At 37.2% G+C, this 17027-nt stretch overlaps 1 long non-coding RNA gene across 1 annotated transcript; it reads left to right on the top strand.

Annotated features, from left to right (window-relative positions):
* The first annotated feature begins 3295 nt into the window (after positions 1-3295).
* On the top strand, positions 3296-14905 carry LOC129927454 (uncharacterized). Its single transcript, XR_008779065.1, has 4 exons — positions 3296-3427; positions 7338-7452; positions 11391-11509; positions 14827-14905. It is a non-coding gene; the product is annotated as an uncharacterized LOC129927454 (long non-coding RNA).
* Positions 14906-17027: the final 2122 nt, after the last annotated feature.

The raw sequence follows: 17027 nt of genomic DNA on the forward strand, positions 1-17027 counted from the left end.
AAGAACTATACAAATCTTTTGTTTTCCTGCATTTACTTAGTGATTAATTCACGTGATGGCCTATTAGTTCGTGGAACATCTAGTCAGGCCTCGCGGAAGTTGCGGAACACTAAGGTTCCGAGGAACACAGTTTGGGAAACACTGATCTCGATCAACATTGTACCTACTCTAGTTTCTTCATTTTTTTTTGGATCCCAAACAAAGGATGCTTATTCTAATATTAGTCTAACCAAGGTTAAATAGCCTTTTTTTTTTACTGAGCTTATATCAAATCTTCTGCAACAAATCTTGTACCACTTCCCATTCTCGGATTAAGTTGAAACTTTGTCCAAATATCCATTGTTGATGACAACACATGAATCACTAAAAAAAAAATCACGTGGTTAATCAATTATGGAACGTAACACTGGTGTCAGAAGTGGGATTTCCTATGGCTTCATTTAAGACTAAAAAATTTTGGACTGGTTTAGAACACCAAGGCAACAAAATGATCACACAATAAAAAAAATAATTTGTGTAAAGTAACTTTGCTACTGCCTCCTGACCTATCAAGTTACAGATGTTACGTGAACAACAAACCAGCCTACATGATTACGTCCTACTTATGTGTTTCTCCTGGCATACATGGTCAACTCTAATGTCATTGGTTTTCTTCCAGATCCAGGCAACCCGTTCTATGTTCTTAGGACACTAGAAAGGAAAAGTACTTATATAAATCTGAACTAGCAAACAGAATAAGAATGTCTCTTTGTAATTTTAGAGAAAGGGGATAAGACGATATTAGTTTTGTGTGGCCTATCTGTCCGTCCGTCCGTCTCATTTAGATCTCAGAAACTAGAAGAGAAAATGAAAATCGGACATGATATTTTAGATCATTCAAAGTTCTGATGCAACGGCTACTTTTTTCTTTTCCGAAAGTGAACCATCTAATTTTTAAAATTATCCATGCAAGCAGATTTTTCAAAACAATACACCACTTTTCAATGAAAAACTTCAGGGGAGGTAAGTCTTTTAAAAAGGTCACAGACTTCTTCATTAAAAAATCAAGCTTTATTCATAGATTCACGCATTAGTACAAAAAAATTTGCATCTAAGGTCACAATGGAAAACGTATCAATGGATCATTATAAAATAGATTTTTCATTTATTAACTTACTCATGGAATAGAATACTGATTCAAATGGTTTTTTTTTTTTTTTTTTTTTTAAAGAATTTTGATACGAACTTCGTTTTAGTTATAAGTTATAGTGAACTATTTTTATAGCGCCCAGTTTTGACATATCCTCAGTATAGAGGCCTACACTTGACAGTCTAAATAAAGCCCAGATCTATATATATTTATAATATATAAATACCTATTATAAATGTATTGATAATTTGAACAAAATTTTTCAGCCTGAGCTCTAAGCTGCGTAATGAACACATCACAGGATGACACCTTTTCTATGTTTCAAAATCTGAAACTTTCCAGAACTTCATTTTTTCCGGGGTTGCAATAGTCGTGTCATTTCTTGAGTAATATTTGCGGGTCATTTACGTCTTCATTCTCATCATACTGCAACTGCTCACAAATCTCTTGGGCCTGAGGTCCAGCACAATGTAATACTATTGCTTTTTGTCTGATTTTAGGTTTTTCTTCAGCTCCTATTGCTAACAGAAACAGTTCCACTTGTCTTCTCCATTGACGAAAATTTTCACTGACATTACCTTCAGTCACATTCAACTCTGTTGGTGGTTTAAGTAGACCTTCTGCCATCTTCAATGAAAATTTTACTATAGTATATCTACCGTAACTGAATAACCTCGAGCCTCTCTTAGTCTCTATATAATATATGCTGCCTGGTCGTGCGGTTTGCACGCTGGACTGTCGTTCGGACTTATCGATGGTCCCGGGTTCAAATCCTGCCCACTCCCATCCCCCGTCGTCCTGCGGGAGGTTTGGACTAGGAAGTAATTATCTTCAACTCTGAAGGAACATCCGAATTAAGTAAAACATTTTACAAACATTCTAGACTGAGACTCTGGAATCTACTAGATTCTAGATCTACACTTTAGATCTATTTTTTTTCTTAATTTAACTAGATTTATATCACTGATATAAACCTAAATATAATTCTTCCCACCGCTGCCACCATGTTGATTAGCATGAACGAATAATAACAAGACTCTGGATATAAATTATAAGACATGAAATCAGCTGTTTAATCTAACGCCATATTGGTTGACAACAACAGTTACAAGGGATGTTACTCCCAAACACCGATTGGTGCAACCTATATAAAACACACATCAACAATACCTATTATAAATGTATTGATAATTTGAACAAAATTTTAATTATTAAGGCAATAACTTATCTTCTGACAGCTTAGGGGTGTAGATTTATTTATTGTGTAAACAATAGTATCACATTAAGAAATGGGTAATAGGCGATATTATGCCGCCCACGCCTGATCCGGTTCTTTCTGTGGTCTTACTGTAGACAATAGGCTCATAAACCTACCCTCCAAAGCTGTACCATCGCAAATTAATAATAAGCCGAAAAAAAAAATTTAGTTTTCAAATTCGTTTACCATTGTTGTAATGAAAAATACGCCATTTTGTTTATGACGTTCTTAAGAGGAGGTAACTCTCCATCCCAGAAGTTTAAAAAACAATAATGTAAGAGCAAGTATCACTGAACTATATATTATTTTGATGGAATATAGTATGATCAAAATTTAGATTTTGTGCTAGCTTTAGGGTTAAGATTAGAATTAGTGTTAGGTTTAGGATTAGGTTTAGAATTAGGGTTAGGGTTAGAATTAGGTTTAGGGTTAGGGTTAGAATTAGGTTTAGGGTTAGGTTTAGTGCTAGGTATAAGATTAGGGTTAGAATTAGGGTTAGGTTTAGAATAAGTTTAGTGCTAGGTTTAAGATTAGGTTTAGAATTAGGGTTACATTTAGGATTAGGTTTAGAATTAGGGTTAGGGTTAGATTTAGAATAGGTTTAGTGCTAGGTTTAAGATTATGTTTAGAATTAGGGTAAATTTTAGTGTTAGCCTAAACCCTAACCCTAAACCTAGCACTTACCCTAACCCTAAACCTAAATACTAAACCTAACCCTAATTCCCTAAACCTAGCACTGAACCTAAACACTAAACCTAACCCTAATTCTATAAATTATTCTTATTCTAAACCTAACCCTAGCAGTAAACCTATTATTTTGATCCTACTAAACCTAATCCTAAACTATAATATAGTGCTCCAAACGATATATAGTCAATGACATTTATTTTTTTACTTCCTCTCCAGAACATCATAACAATATGGCGTCACCTCTATTACAGCAATAATAAGAAACCTTAAAAACATTTTTTTTTTTCGGCTTAATATTAATTTGCGATAGTACAGCTTTGGAGGGTAGGTTAATGAGCCTATTGTCTAAGGTAAGACCACAGAAAGAACCGGATCACGCGTGGGCGGCATAATATCGCCTATTACCAAGAAATGAATCGGATACGAATAGGCCTACACCATTACCCGGTAACAAAAGGCCTACTGTTCATGATCATAACATTTTCTTAGGTCTAGTAATTTCAAGATTAAACGTGTAAATTCATACGAGTTCTAGTCTAGATATAGTAGATTCTTTAGGCCTATCAAGATTCTATATCTAGTTCTAGTAATCTAGATCTAGATAGAGACTTAGATCTAGATATAGAGTAATATAGACTTAGATGTAGTTCTAGACCTAGACTTAGATCTTGAATCTTCTAGATCTAAAACTAGGTCTAGATGTAGATAGATCTATGTCTAGTTTGTATGACAAATGAAAATGGAGATTTTTATTTGCGAGGGGAAAGTCATGTTGTCATTTGTACACACTTGTAGCTTAAAAGTAGGTCAAGAATTTTTTTTTCGTGTTACCAATTTATCTAATTTTGTAAGAAGAATACATCTTTTTTAGCTTCTCTTTATTACATGTAACAAGTTATTAAATCTGCATGTATGGATAAGGCAGAGTTGCCTACAAGTATTTTGTACGCAAAAGGACACGAAAATACGCGAGTACGGATTATCATCTAAAAATACGCATCTCCCCCTCTAAAAAAAAACAACAAATTAAATAAATATAAAAAAAGTAGCTCTTGCTAATCATTTATAGGGGTATAGATCAGTGCGTCAATGCCTAGAAATAGATTATTCTTATTAGATCTACTACGAGACAGTATCGGTGTTCTGGTTTCTGATGCTTGTGTTTCAACAAGAATTCACCTTCACGTGTGTTGAAGGAGAGCCCAATGTATTATGAATTTAATACTTTTTGTCAGCATTATAATTAAAGCTTTTCTTTTGCAAAGACAATAAGCCTTGAATGCCCCTAATTTCATTTTTAAATTTAGGCCTACACAAGTAACGGAACCTAACTAGTCGTTAGTGACTATAACAGTAGTCCTTGATCTGCCACAGAAGATACGTTCTGCAAGTCAGGGAACATCAGTTTGATTCCCTTTATCATGCTAAGAGAGAAATTAAGTTCAGCCAATATTTCTTCTATTAAACCTTTAGCCTTCCCACTTTCATCTCAAAAGAACTCTCTCCTGAATTTGGTTGTTTACACACACAAAAAAAATCCATCTGTAGGCAGCTTCATTGACAGTTGACTGATTTTTTATGTGCATAACAATGGTCACAACTCCCACGACATTGTAGGCTTTCATCATGAATGTGAGATACTAGATCTAGACCTACACAAAGTTAGAACAGCCAATTTGGACCCTTTTTATTTTAGACTCCAGAAAGGATAAGAAAGGAGATTAATAAATCTCTTTATAAGATGTCTAGATCTAGTTACAGACTTCTAGAGCCTTGAGCTACTAGACCTAGTCTGTAGTCTAAATCTATAATTAGATTTCATCAGTGGATTAAAGATTTTCTGATAGGGAGAGAACAAACTGTAATAATAAATGGCTCTAAATCAACACCAATAACAGTAAACTCGGGTGTATCTCAAGGAACAGTCTTAGGTCCACTACTATTTTTAATTTACATAAATGATTTACCAAATTGCATTAGTTCAGGAACAAAAGTCAGATTATTTGCAGACGATTGCATAATATATAGAACAATAAAAACAACAGAAGACACATATATTTTACAAAGAGAATTAGATGAATTACAGAAATGGGAATCAAATTGGAGCATGTCTTTCCACCCAGAAACAGTACGTGCTTAAATGATTTTTAGTCTTTCCGGAGTATATATCTTTATATTTATCAAAATACGCATTTTCCCCTCAAAATACACATTTCCAGGTCTGGGAATGCGCATTTCCATTTTGGCATGTAGGCATCTCTGGATAAGGTTAATAATTATTATTTTAAAAAATATAAATGAATATATGGAGATGCTGTGGCTGAGGGGTAAAGTACTTGGAACCGAAATTCCCGTGTTCGAATCCTGGTGAAGACTCTAGGTGGACCACTTCGGGGGCCGATTTTGAGTTTGTGTTTCCACAAAAACTGTCTTTTTAAACTTGTTATTTGTAAGTTATATTTTTGTTGTGTCCGTAGTTTCTGTCTCTTGAAGTTCTACTCCCAAGCCTTTGAGTATTCTTTCATTTTCTATTGCGTATTTACTCCCTTATAAACAGCAGCTTTGCCGCCTCTGTCTTGTGAGAACTGAAATAGTGCCTAGACAACTATCTCGCCTTTTTTTGGCTACATTGGTTTAAGACCGATTTCTAAGCTAAAAAAGTTTACCAAACATGTATATGTGAATTATCTTAGGAGAGAGAGAGGGGGGGTGGTAAATGAAGAGAGTGAGTGTGTTGTGTAGGTGGTAAATCTCATTTAAATAGTCTATAAATAAACATATCAATAGTGTGTGGATTATGTATGCGTGTTTGTGCTCGCGCGTGTGTGTAAGCATCAATTAGGGAAGGTTCATGTCTTGATAACCATCTACTCGGATGACTGGCTAAAAGGAGCAACAAAGGGAACTGGGAAAATTTGGACCAATTAGGTCTGTCGTCTGCTGCTCTAGATACCAGCAGGAGTGGCGGCCATTTTGCGATGAGTTGTACTAGATCTAGAGAGAGTATTCAATCTGACACTATTAGATGTAGAGAGAGTATTCAATCTGACACCACTGAATCTAGAGAGAGCATTCAATCTGACACTTCTAGATCTAGAGAGAGTATTCAATCAGACACTACAAGATCTAGAGAGACGATGATAGATAGACTATGTATAAGATATGTCATGCATAGGTAGACTAAGATATATGTGTCATGTATAGATGGACAACAATGTACCTAACCACTCACCCACCGCGCTCCCATAGTTTATTATAGTTTATAGCCTAGTATATACAACTTGGAATAGCCAAATGACGTCTTTGTTAACATAACAGATATAACTTTTATTACACTATAAATACATTTGACTTGCTATGAAATAAAGTAATATTGAAACAAATCTAACTCAGTATAAAAACACGTCTGGTGTAACAAGACAGCTTATGACAGTGCCGCTTAGCTTGCACAATTCTTCTCACCGTCACCATAGAAACACACACACTACATAATAGTGATATACAAATGTTTTAACGTATTATTAATAAGCTTATAGAATTAGAACACTTTACTCATTAATGTAATCATATCGAGAACGCCCCCCCCCCCCGCCCGTCCTTTCCATGTCCAACATGAACCCGCCAGCGCTGACATATCAAAGATTAAAAGTAATTTCTGTAGAAACAAACAGCCAGAAAAAAAAATGCGATGCTGTTTGAAATAACTGATTTGTTTTCCTCGGAAGGACAAGGGCGCCTAGAGTGTTGGGGGAGAGGGGAGGGGACAGGTGGAGGAGATAAGCGCGAAGCCGTATCTATGATAATACAGGTGTCGCAGATATCTTTGGTAGCCTGCCGGTGATAACATCAACCTTATCTTTTTATATACACACCAGGAAGAGACTTCAAACACCAAGCTTTGATAGGAAACTGATCATAGCTAGAAAACTAGGTCACCAGTACCCAGGAAACAGCCTGAAGAATGTTCAAGTTGAAACTTAGTTTTTAATTACATAAAATATAACAAATATTACTTATGCAATGCACAAATGTTAAGCTAAATAATGTTTTTTAAAAAGATTATTTTTATCCTATCGAGGTAGATTTTAATGTTGTTAGGTATGTCCTCCAAAAATGTCTGTTTTTATCATATTTTTTTAAAAACATTGTTTAGAATGTTATTTAAAACAATGAATGAAAAAGAATTTAAACTAGAAACTTAACGGGGACTCGGTGTGGAATACGTGTGCTCTCTGACTTTTGTTTTCCATTTCTTCACAGATATTTGGAAAAGTCATACATCACATCAGTTGTTTGGCAAGAGTGGGAAAGATTTCTAAGCTAAAACGTTTACCGAACATGTCTAAGTCAAAGATCGTAGTAGAGACTTAAAGAGGTAGACATTTAAGACATTGTTTCACAGCTACAACATTAGTTTCATCTTTTATAACGATCAGGTTTTGATACCTCTAAAGTCTAGTTAAGAGCTTCATTTATTTAAAAATGAATCGAAGTCTCTAAAAAAAGTTTCAGAGGCGATTATTTAAATCCAAATATAACACCCACCCATACATAAAAGCTTTTAAAAACATGACAGACATTGTTAATCAGACAATAGTCCAGATGTAAAAAGAAAAAAAAATTGTTAGGGTCACGAAGACCAGACGGTCAATTTTAGTTTCAGATATTCGGGGTGACAGGTCAGTACCAGGTTTAGTCTGACCATAGACTAAGTCTAACAATGACAACTGTATTATTCACATGGCTAGCTTGTCCATAGACATTGTACACTAATGGACGTTTGGAAAGAGTTCTGATGACAAGTACAATCTTAATGTCACAGAGTGAAGGACTACTTAGAGGAGGGAGGAGTTGGGAGGGGTGGAGAAGAAATGGATTTATTTTAGTACTGGACTCTTAGTGTGATTTGACCAGTGACTACTTTCAACTCACTGTCGTATTTACATAGACACCCCCCCACACACACACACAAATATAGACACAAACATTTTAGTAGGTCCTACTGAGAGAGATAGGGGTAAAAATCAAAGAGAGAAAGAAAGAAACAAATAAAGAAATGAAAAGAAAAAACAGATGAAGAAAAAAGGTAACGATGTAGTCAGTGAGTAAGAAAGATAGCTCGAAATAAAAGGAGAGAAAGAAAAAGATAAGGAGAGAGAGAGTGAGAGAGAGAGAGTGAGAAAGTGAGATGGGAAGAGATGGAGAAAGAGAGACAAAAAGCAACAAAAAAAATGACAAAAGAAACAAACAGTTGAGAAGAGAGAGATAGACAGAAAAAGTAAGTGTGTGTGTGTGCAGCAAATATTCATACCAATATTCACCAGTTTTATAAGACCTACAAATCAATGCCCAGATCAATATGTTAACCTGCCTACTCTATCATCAAAGACATTCATATAATGTAACAGACCTGTGGCGTGGCAACGAGCCATTGGCCTAAACTAGCTACAGTTTGCGACGTCTCAGGTCAGTGTAGAGACCTGGTCTCGGTCAAGCTGGCTAAAGAGCTTCAATGAAAAAAAATTTCGAGACTAAAGTCTTGTCAGTTTTCTGAAGGAAACAGAAGCGCTCCAGAGCATATAGAGCAACTTATTGAATGTGATCGTCTGTCTCTCGAGAGCTTAAACACGTGGTCTAGCCCACTGGCAAAAAAAAGGGCGTGTGTAGAATCAAAGGAAACGAGAAGGCAGACAGTTTGGCGAAGCTAGGAACCTTTAAGACCCACCAGAAGAGCCGCAAACATTCGAGAGTGCAAAAGCGAGGATTTGTGAATGGATCAAGTCCAAGTGGTACGAAAGTTGGGACCATTGTAGCACGGGACGGGAAGTCTGGACGGTTCTCAAACGCCAAACAGTAAGGACGAATGGTGGCAACTAGACAAAAAGGATCAGGCAATTTTGGCACGGTTTCGCACGGGACACTGTTCAATAGGAGTTTACTACGCTAGGATTCGAGGGAGTCAGGATCCAAGATGTTGACACTTTCACATGGAAGACGAGACAGTAGAACACATAATCTACGATTGTAGGGTGCTCAGAAACAATCGAAGATACGACTAGTCTAGGAACAGATAGAACTGGTGCATGCGAGGGTCTTGCACTGTAAGGAAGCAGGTAAACCCTACCAGATACCTGGACCGTGCTGTAAGGAAGGCCTTAATTCCAGTACGGAGCCTCGGTGCATGGAGGTTTACAAATGTCGGTTTTCTAATAGTTTCAATTGGTGCAACAAACAACGCGGATAACATACACAACTGATTGACAGTTAAATAGGAAACATTTGAATTTCAATTAGACTCACTGACAAGGAAATAGAAGATGTATGTTAGATCATTTGTCTGCAGCTTGCTAGAGTCACTGACCAGGAATTAGAAGATGTATGTTAGAACATTTGTCTGCAGCTTGCTAGAGTCACTTAAATTCTTTAAAATTCTTCAGTTAAATAACTCGCACAATCACATGTTAAGCAATCACAAGACTTAAAGATTTAGAGAACTCCATCTCCTGTCTTTGTGTCCTCGTGACTCAACATCCTTGTCTATATCAGGACAAATGATCTAGACATCGAAAGTGAAGTAATCATATCGTGCGATGATGGGGAATCAATGCGTTCATTTGACAAAGAAAGAAATAGACTATCAGAGCGAGGCAATGCTTGGAGTTGACCAAAAAAAAACCCAATCACAATCATTAGTGTTGCTAGAAAAGCTTTTCAATCAGGGGCGATGTTGGATGTCTTCAATCATTCATATGTTCAAAGATAATACAGGAAGTCGGAATATTCCTGCTAGAAATATAATCATACATAAAAAAACAAAAGATCGATATCATTCAGTATCGATCCGGAATGGTGTGACGTGGTACGCAGTGCTATCTACGTCATCTCTCCCTAGTATCCCAGACGATCACTGGGCAGACTCGAAATCTCGCGCCTTATCTTCACTTTTTGATCTTATCGCCTGATCTCGCAGGCGCCCCCTATCGGCGCCTCATCGCTGGCGTGTTTTCAAAATGTTGAGCAGGGTAAGGGAAGTACTTCGAGGGAAGGGGGGGGGGAGTCTGTTCTAGTGGTAGAGATGAATCCTGGAGTTTAGAAAGTACGGGCTAGTCTGTTCATTATTGCCTCGTATAGTAGTTATTCTCAGATGAAGAGATGAGTGGCGCCCCCATTCCCCCCTCATCCTTATTTTCCTGTCCCCAAACTTCCCTTTTCTTAAAGATTTATGCCGAGATATTCTGGTTATCTCAGCGAGACAGAGAATGTCTGGCAAAGCTCTGAAAGAAACCCAGAGAACATTGTTGCTTGGTACCTAGTAGTAAAGGTTGACAACAGAATACAAGAAGTGAACTTTGTTTTCTAATTGAACGCTGATCAGTCAACTTTGTTTTCTAATTGAACGCTGATCAGTCAACTTTGTTTTCTAATTGAACGCTGATCAGTCAACTTTGTTTTCTAATTGAACGCTGATCAGTCAACTAATACTCATTTAATATACATGATTTTCATGTTTCTTTGAGCACTAACGTTAAAGTTATTCAAAAAGTTGATGTCATATGCTCTGAAAACAGCACACATCATGAACTACATTATTTCGTGTATTTATCCTAAACATTTGTTTGTCCATATCATAGAGAGATTATGTTGCTTTAGTTCATAGGTTCATACACGTTCATTGTTTGTAAATTATGAATTGGTGAATTGGAACTGGTTTTAAGATAAAAACAGGCACTAAAAGTGCCAGCAGGGGGCGGGACCAGTTTGGAATTGATGACGTCCTGCCCAAGTTCCACACTATCTGGTCAGGACCTAAGGACCAGGTCCAAGAGAAAACAGACCAGAATTTGTCAATGTGATTTTCGGCCTTAGAATGTGAATAACCACGTCATAAGGTTGTTTTATTTCTTTCAATGTTTATAGATGGGAAATAATTTCCAGTATAAATCACGCCTAGATTTCACAGTAGTTGCATCCGTCACAAGAGCTTCCACAATATCAACATTTGAGTATAAATCATGTTCAATCACTTCCACAATATCCACATTTGAGTATAAATCATGTTCAATCACTTCCACAATATCGACATTTGAGTATAAATCATGTTCAATCACTTCCACAATATCCACATGAGTATAAATCATGTTCAATCACTTCCACAATATCCACATGAGTATAAATCATGTTCAATCACTTCCACAATATCCACATGAGTATAAATCATGTTCAATCACTTCCACAATATCCACATGAGTATAAATCATGTTCAACTTCTACAATCTGACAACTATTTTGGTTTTACTTTTTTTATCCACCTAGGCGCCATCCCCTCAACAACAGCAACTAAACAACTTCCATCTGTTTTTGTGTTACCTAGGACAATATGTGTAAACTATGCACCCACTTTTTTAAAATTTCGAATCGCAGAATAGCAGTGGGTAAGTGAAGCCATTGTAAGTGCATTATAAACAACATGCCTGGTCAAATGGCATGTACTGTCATCCCAACAGTGCCGCCAGATTTGAACCCTGCAGTCCTGCATAATGAGCTAGGAAGTAATACTCTTCATTGGAACATCGGAATCTTATGAATCCAACAACTTAGAAGTCTAGTTTAAGCGTTTAGAAAGTCGTTCCACGGAGTTATAATAAAAGAAGATTTGTCTAGAAAATTTTGAAAGTGCTCAGGAACAATACAAGCGAGACCCCTGTGAAACAGTTGTAGGCCTACATTCAGCTTAAGCAGTGTCACTATACAGACATCAAATCAATTCCATTATTATCAATAAATGAGTGCATTTGAGAAACACATAGTTTCAAACAATACGGATTTCTTTGGCTGCTGGTTGTGTGGTATGCTTTAGGACTGCCGTCTCATTGCTTCAGCGGGCCATTCGAAGATGCAACTTTTGTCCCCAATTAGACCTGCAACTGATGATCCAAAGAAGTGTGTGGTGTCTAAAACTGTGCATTTCTGGCATTTCGATCGAGGAATGAAAAAAGGGGGAGGGCCCGGAGGGGTATAGCACTTCTCTTATAACACTAGTCAAAATTGCCATTGTTAAGTGCGTGTTTGGGGGAGAAAGGTGTCCATAGGAGTGTACCAACAAATATGTTGAGATAGGAGCTGGCTGTTTCACTGAATAATAAAAGTAATAACAAAGAAAAACAAGAAAAATAACTTTAAAAAAAAACTTATATTAAGCGTAGTTCTATCAATAAATTTAGATGCTCCGTTCCTTAAGGGACCGTTACACTAATGGCGAGCCCTGCACGGTTAGCTTGGTAAAACATAGGAAAATGGCGGGGGTTCCAGGTGTGCTTGGCCTTCGACCATGTATTCTAGTTCATGCGTCCGGCGTGCCGGATACGTCGGAAATAGCAATGTCTTTCATTGTCATTGACTTGCACCTCTTCCAGACAGAACGGTTGGTTCAAGCAGGCTTACATGCCTAGAGTTCGAAGAGCCTTCGGCTCAACTCTTTTGACAATCAAACGGACCAGCCATGAACAGCATGTCAAGTCTTAAAATTTCAATTTTAATTCGCCATCTTTATAATACGTAAGCCTGTCTTCACTCACAACAGTCAGAGGATTTCAACTCATGTGTAATGTGTCAAGACAATTGAATTTGTAAATAAAAAGATTTTTGTTTGAAAACTTCAAAGTGGCCCCCAAGATATCGTTAATGAATTGTAATTCAATATTGAATTTATTAATGTGACAGAGAAAATCTGTGGAAAGAAACTAGTTCTTTTTCCAGTTTCCTAGCTTGCTTGAAGACGCCGTCTTACTTTTGTGTTGTAAAGAACATTATGGTATTCAGATTGCTTAGAAATAAATAGCTCTTGTCTGTAAGGCCGCGAGTGCATATAGTATTTATAAGCTTAACAATTACATCGAGGATTATTATTTTTAGGCATTTTTACAGAGTATCTTGATGCATTTTAGAAAAAATTATTCTCGGGGGTGCTAGGAAATTCCTTATAATAATAGAAGGTTTTATAGTTGTCTATTTTAGTTTACTAACTTTTGTCTCTGCAAAGTTTAAAGGGGAATAAACGACAAATCAACTATACAACCTTGTAAATCAAGCAATTTTTTTCTCTTGTTCGAGATACCATACAAAATAATTAATTACCAATAATTAATCAACTAATTGGTCAACTTTTAGAGGCCCTCAAAAGGTGAAAAGACGTTATTAGTATTGTGTGAAATGTCTGTCCGACTGTCCGTCCGTCCCGTTTGGATCTCGTAAACTAGAAAAGAAAATCCGACATCATAATATTTTAGTATGTTCAAAGTTCTGATGCAACGGCTACTTTTTTCTTTTCTAAAAGCGAAAAATCTAATTTTTAAATCACTTATGCAAGCAGTTTTTTCATAAAAATACACCACTTTTACAACTATTTACTATTAAAAGTAACAAACACTGGAGGCTCTTTGCCATGTTTTGAACACATTTATGTAAGTGGGTTTAGATTTTTTGTCAATTTCTTTTTTTACATTTGTATTGCAACGTTATGCAAGTTCTGTCCTACTAACTACTACATTTACTCAAAAATAATGTTAACTTTTTTAAAGAGAAAAACTCTATTTAGTATGCATATAAATTGGACATAATTTAAAACAACAATTAATAAGTAGTTGTTTTTTTTTCCATTTTATCGCGTAAACTGCAGCATACACCCAAAATACCGGAATTCATAACTAATGGATATTTTTTTAGCCGCCCCCGAAAGGGGAAAAGACGCTATTAGTTTTGTGCGAAATGTCTGTCCGTCTGTCAGTTCGTCCCGTTTAGATCTCGTAAACTAGAAAAGATATTGAAAATCCGACATCACAAAATTTTAGACCATTCAAAGTTCTGATGCAACGCTACTTTTTTTTTCTGAAAGCGAAAAATCTAATTTTTAAAATCAGTTATGCAAGCAGTTTTTTAAAGAGAAAAAGCTAATTAGTATGCATTATAAGTCTGACCTAATTCAAAATGAATAGTAATCTTATAAATTTTATTTTTCTGAACATTTTTTTTGATTGCGGAAATTTTTATTTTTTATTTTTTTTTTGAGGATTCGAATAAGAGATTGAGCCTTTTCTAAACAATGGACCTCATTCACCAATCGTAAACAAACAACATTTAGCAACGTGGTGCTCTATCTCTTCTATATAATTTATGATCTCATGTTTAATTCATGATGGTTGTCACGTGACAGTTTTTTTTCCGTTGTTTTATCAATAGGATCACGTGACTAAATGTTGTTTGTTTACGATTGGTGAATGAGGTCCATTAGATCAATTATAAGACATCAGTTAGGCCAGGGGAGGCGCGGTGGCTGAGCGATAAAGCGCTTGGCTTCCGAACCGGGGGTTCCGGGTTCGAATCCTGGTGAAGACTGGGATTTTCAACTTTGGAATCTTTGGGCACCTCTGAGTCCACTCAGCTCTAATGGGTACCTGACATTAGTTGGGGAAAAGTATAGGCGGTTGGTCGTTGTGCTGGCTACATGACACCCTCGTTAACCGTAGGCCACTAAAACAGATAAACTTTACATCATCTGCCCTATAGTTTGTAGGAATACAACTGATGAGCCCACCAAGTGTTTGTAGGAATACAATTGATGAGCCCACCAAGTGTTTGTAGGAATACAACTGACGAGTCCACTAAAAGGGGAACTAGTTAGGCCAGGTTCACATCTAACTTTACATTCACTTACACCTATCCTTTGATCTGCGGGCCCGTTGGGTCACTTTAGGAAACAACTGATGAGCCCACCAAGTGTTTGTAGGAATACAACTGACGAGCCCACCAAGTGTTTGTAGGAATACAACTGAATAGCCCACCAAGTGTTTGTAGGAATACAACTGATGAGCCCATAAAGTTTTTGTAGGAATACAACTGATGAGCCCACCAAGTGTTTGTAGGAATACAACTGATGAGCCCACCAAGTGTTTGTAGGAATACAACTGATGAGCCCACCAAGTGTTTGTAGGAATACAACTGATGAGCCCACCAAGTGTTTGTAGTAATACAACTGACGAGTCCACCAAAATGAGAACTAGTTAGGCCAGGTTCACATCTAACTTTACATTCACTTACACCTATCCTTTGATCTGCGGGCCCGTTGGGGCACTACACAAGATCTGTTAACCTTCTTTCACCATTCTTATCTCTCATTTGTCTTTGATATAATTTCATTTGGATGTTCTTTCTGAAAATATTGAAGCCTGCCTGGGTGGACCTATTCGGGGGCCGATTTTGAGTTTGTGTTTCCACACAAACTGTCTTTTGTAACCTTGTTTTTTTACGGAAATCTTCTTTAAGACTTGAATAAGAGATTAACCCTTTACAAAACAATTAGATCAATTAGATATTCATTATAAAACATAAGTAAGCCAGTGTGACAAGTCAAAAACTCGCTGTCAGAGTCACTCAAATTTATCACAGCATTAATTATATATTTTCATTATTTATTTATTTTATTTCAATTATTTCCCCATCCTACCCCTGAATTCTCCACCCTCACCACCTTTTCCGCTCCAGGCTAGACTTAGTTGACCACATTGGAGATAGCTAAAGCGCGTCCTTTCATTCATCTGCCCTTGATCGGGGAAAGGTAAACACACAATCTCTTTTATCTTGCCCGCCGGATGTCTGAAGGACGGTCGCGGTTGACACCACCTTGGAGAAAATTAGGCCAGTCCTTTCATTTATCTGCCCTTGACCGGGGCAAAGATAGACACGTTCTCTTTAGTCTTATCCGCGGATGTCCGCCGCGATTGACCCCCCCCCTTGGGTGGAATGCAGGTCACTCTTCCCCCCACGTCTCTCTTTGATCTAAGAGATTACACGGGTCAATACACCGCGCGGTACTCCAAGGTGTGACGCTTGTCGGACTTCACCCACGTGTAAGCTAATTCTTAGCCTAGGACGTTTCCTGTGTCCGCCCACATTTCCCAGGCATATATAAGTAGATTCAAATCAAGCCAGACCCTTTCACTCCTCTATCGCTGTCGATCGAGTCTGGACTATATCATTTATTCTCCCTCCTAGAGGAATACCTCTAGGAATACCTCTTAATCACAAGTTCCATCTTAATTACTCTGTGTATATTTCCATTGGATTTTATCATGTGTATTTTGCTTAGTTCATTTATATTTAATTAGTGCACTGTGTATTTCTCACTGGCGTAAGTAGAAAACATAGACATGTCCTATGTATTTATTTATGTATTGCATTAATCTATTAATGCTACGTTGCTCAATTGATCGTTGATGCAACCATGTATATATTTGTACATCTTAGTCTACTTCCTTTATCTCGGTTGACCGCCTTGATAATTTTACTAGCGCACTGATACTGCGTTTAGAGAAGATATATGAATTCTCTCCCCTTTACTCATTTTACTTTAAGGAGAATTGCGCCGCTTGAAGGGACATTCAAGCACGCTCCATTGTTCTCGACCCACGGTCATATGTAAACAATCATCTGGGTCGCTGACCATCGCCCAATTCACCCCCCCCTTTTTCTTTCTCTATCCACCTGTGTTGTTTATTTGAGACTATTATTTCCCCTTCTATGTACATTCTTGTATTATTATTTCCCCTTTTATGTACATTTCTATATTGCCACTATCTGCCATCTATTTTCCAAATCCCATTTGTCATCATCTCCCCTTTATGCTCTAAAGCAATTTTACCAATCTGACGAATGCACCTCAGTGGAGGGCATCGATAAGATGCATGAGAGACATGTCCTAACTTGTCTTTGTTTATCCGCAGCCTCCCTCAGGTGTCTGCCTATTTATGTGCTGAGTGCTATCCAGCACTGCACTGTCCTACTGAGACCTGCCTATTTATCGGATCACTTACCTGCCTATTTGCCTACTGGCCTATCTATGTGCTTAGTGCTAATCAGCGCTGCACTTGCCTAGTTGCTATCAAGAATCACCTATTG

This window comes from Biomphalaria glabrata, chromosome 7 (genome assembly GCF_947242115.1).
Source record: "Biomphalaria glabrata chromosome 7, xgBioGlab47.1, whole genome shotgun sequence".
Classification (NCBI taxonomy): Eukaryota; Metazoa; Mollusca; class Gastropoda; family Planorbidae; genus Biomphalaria; species Biomphalaria glabrata.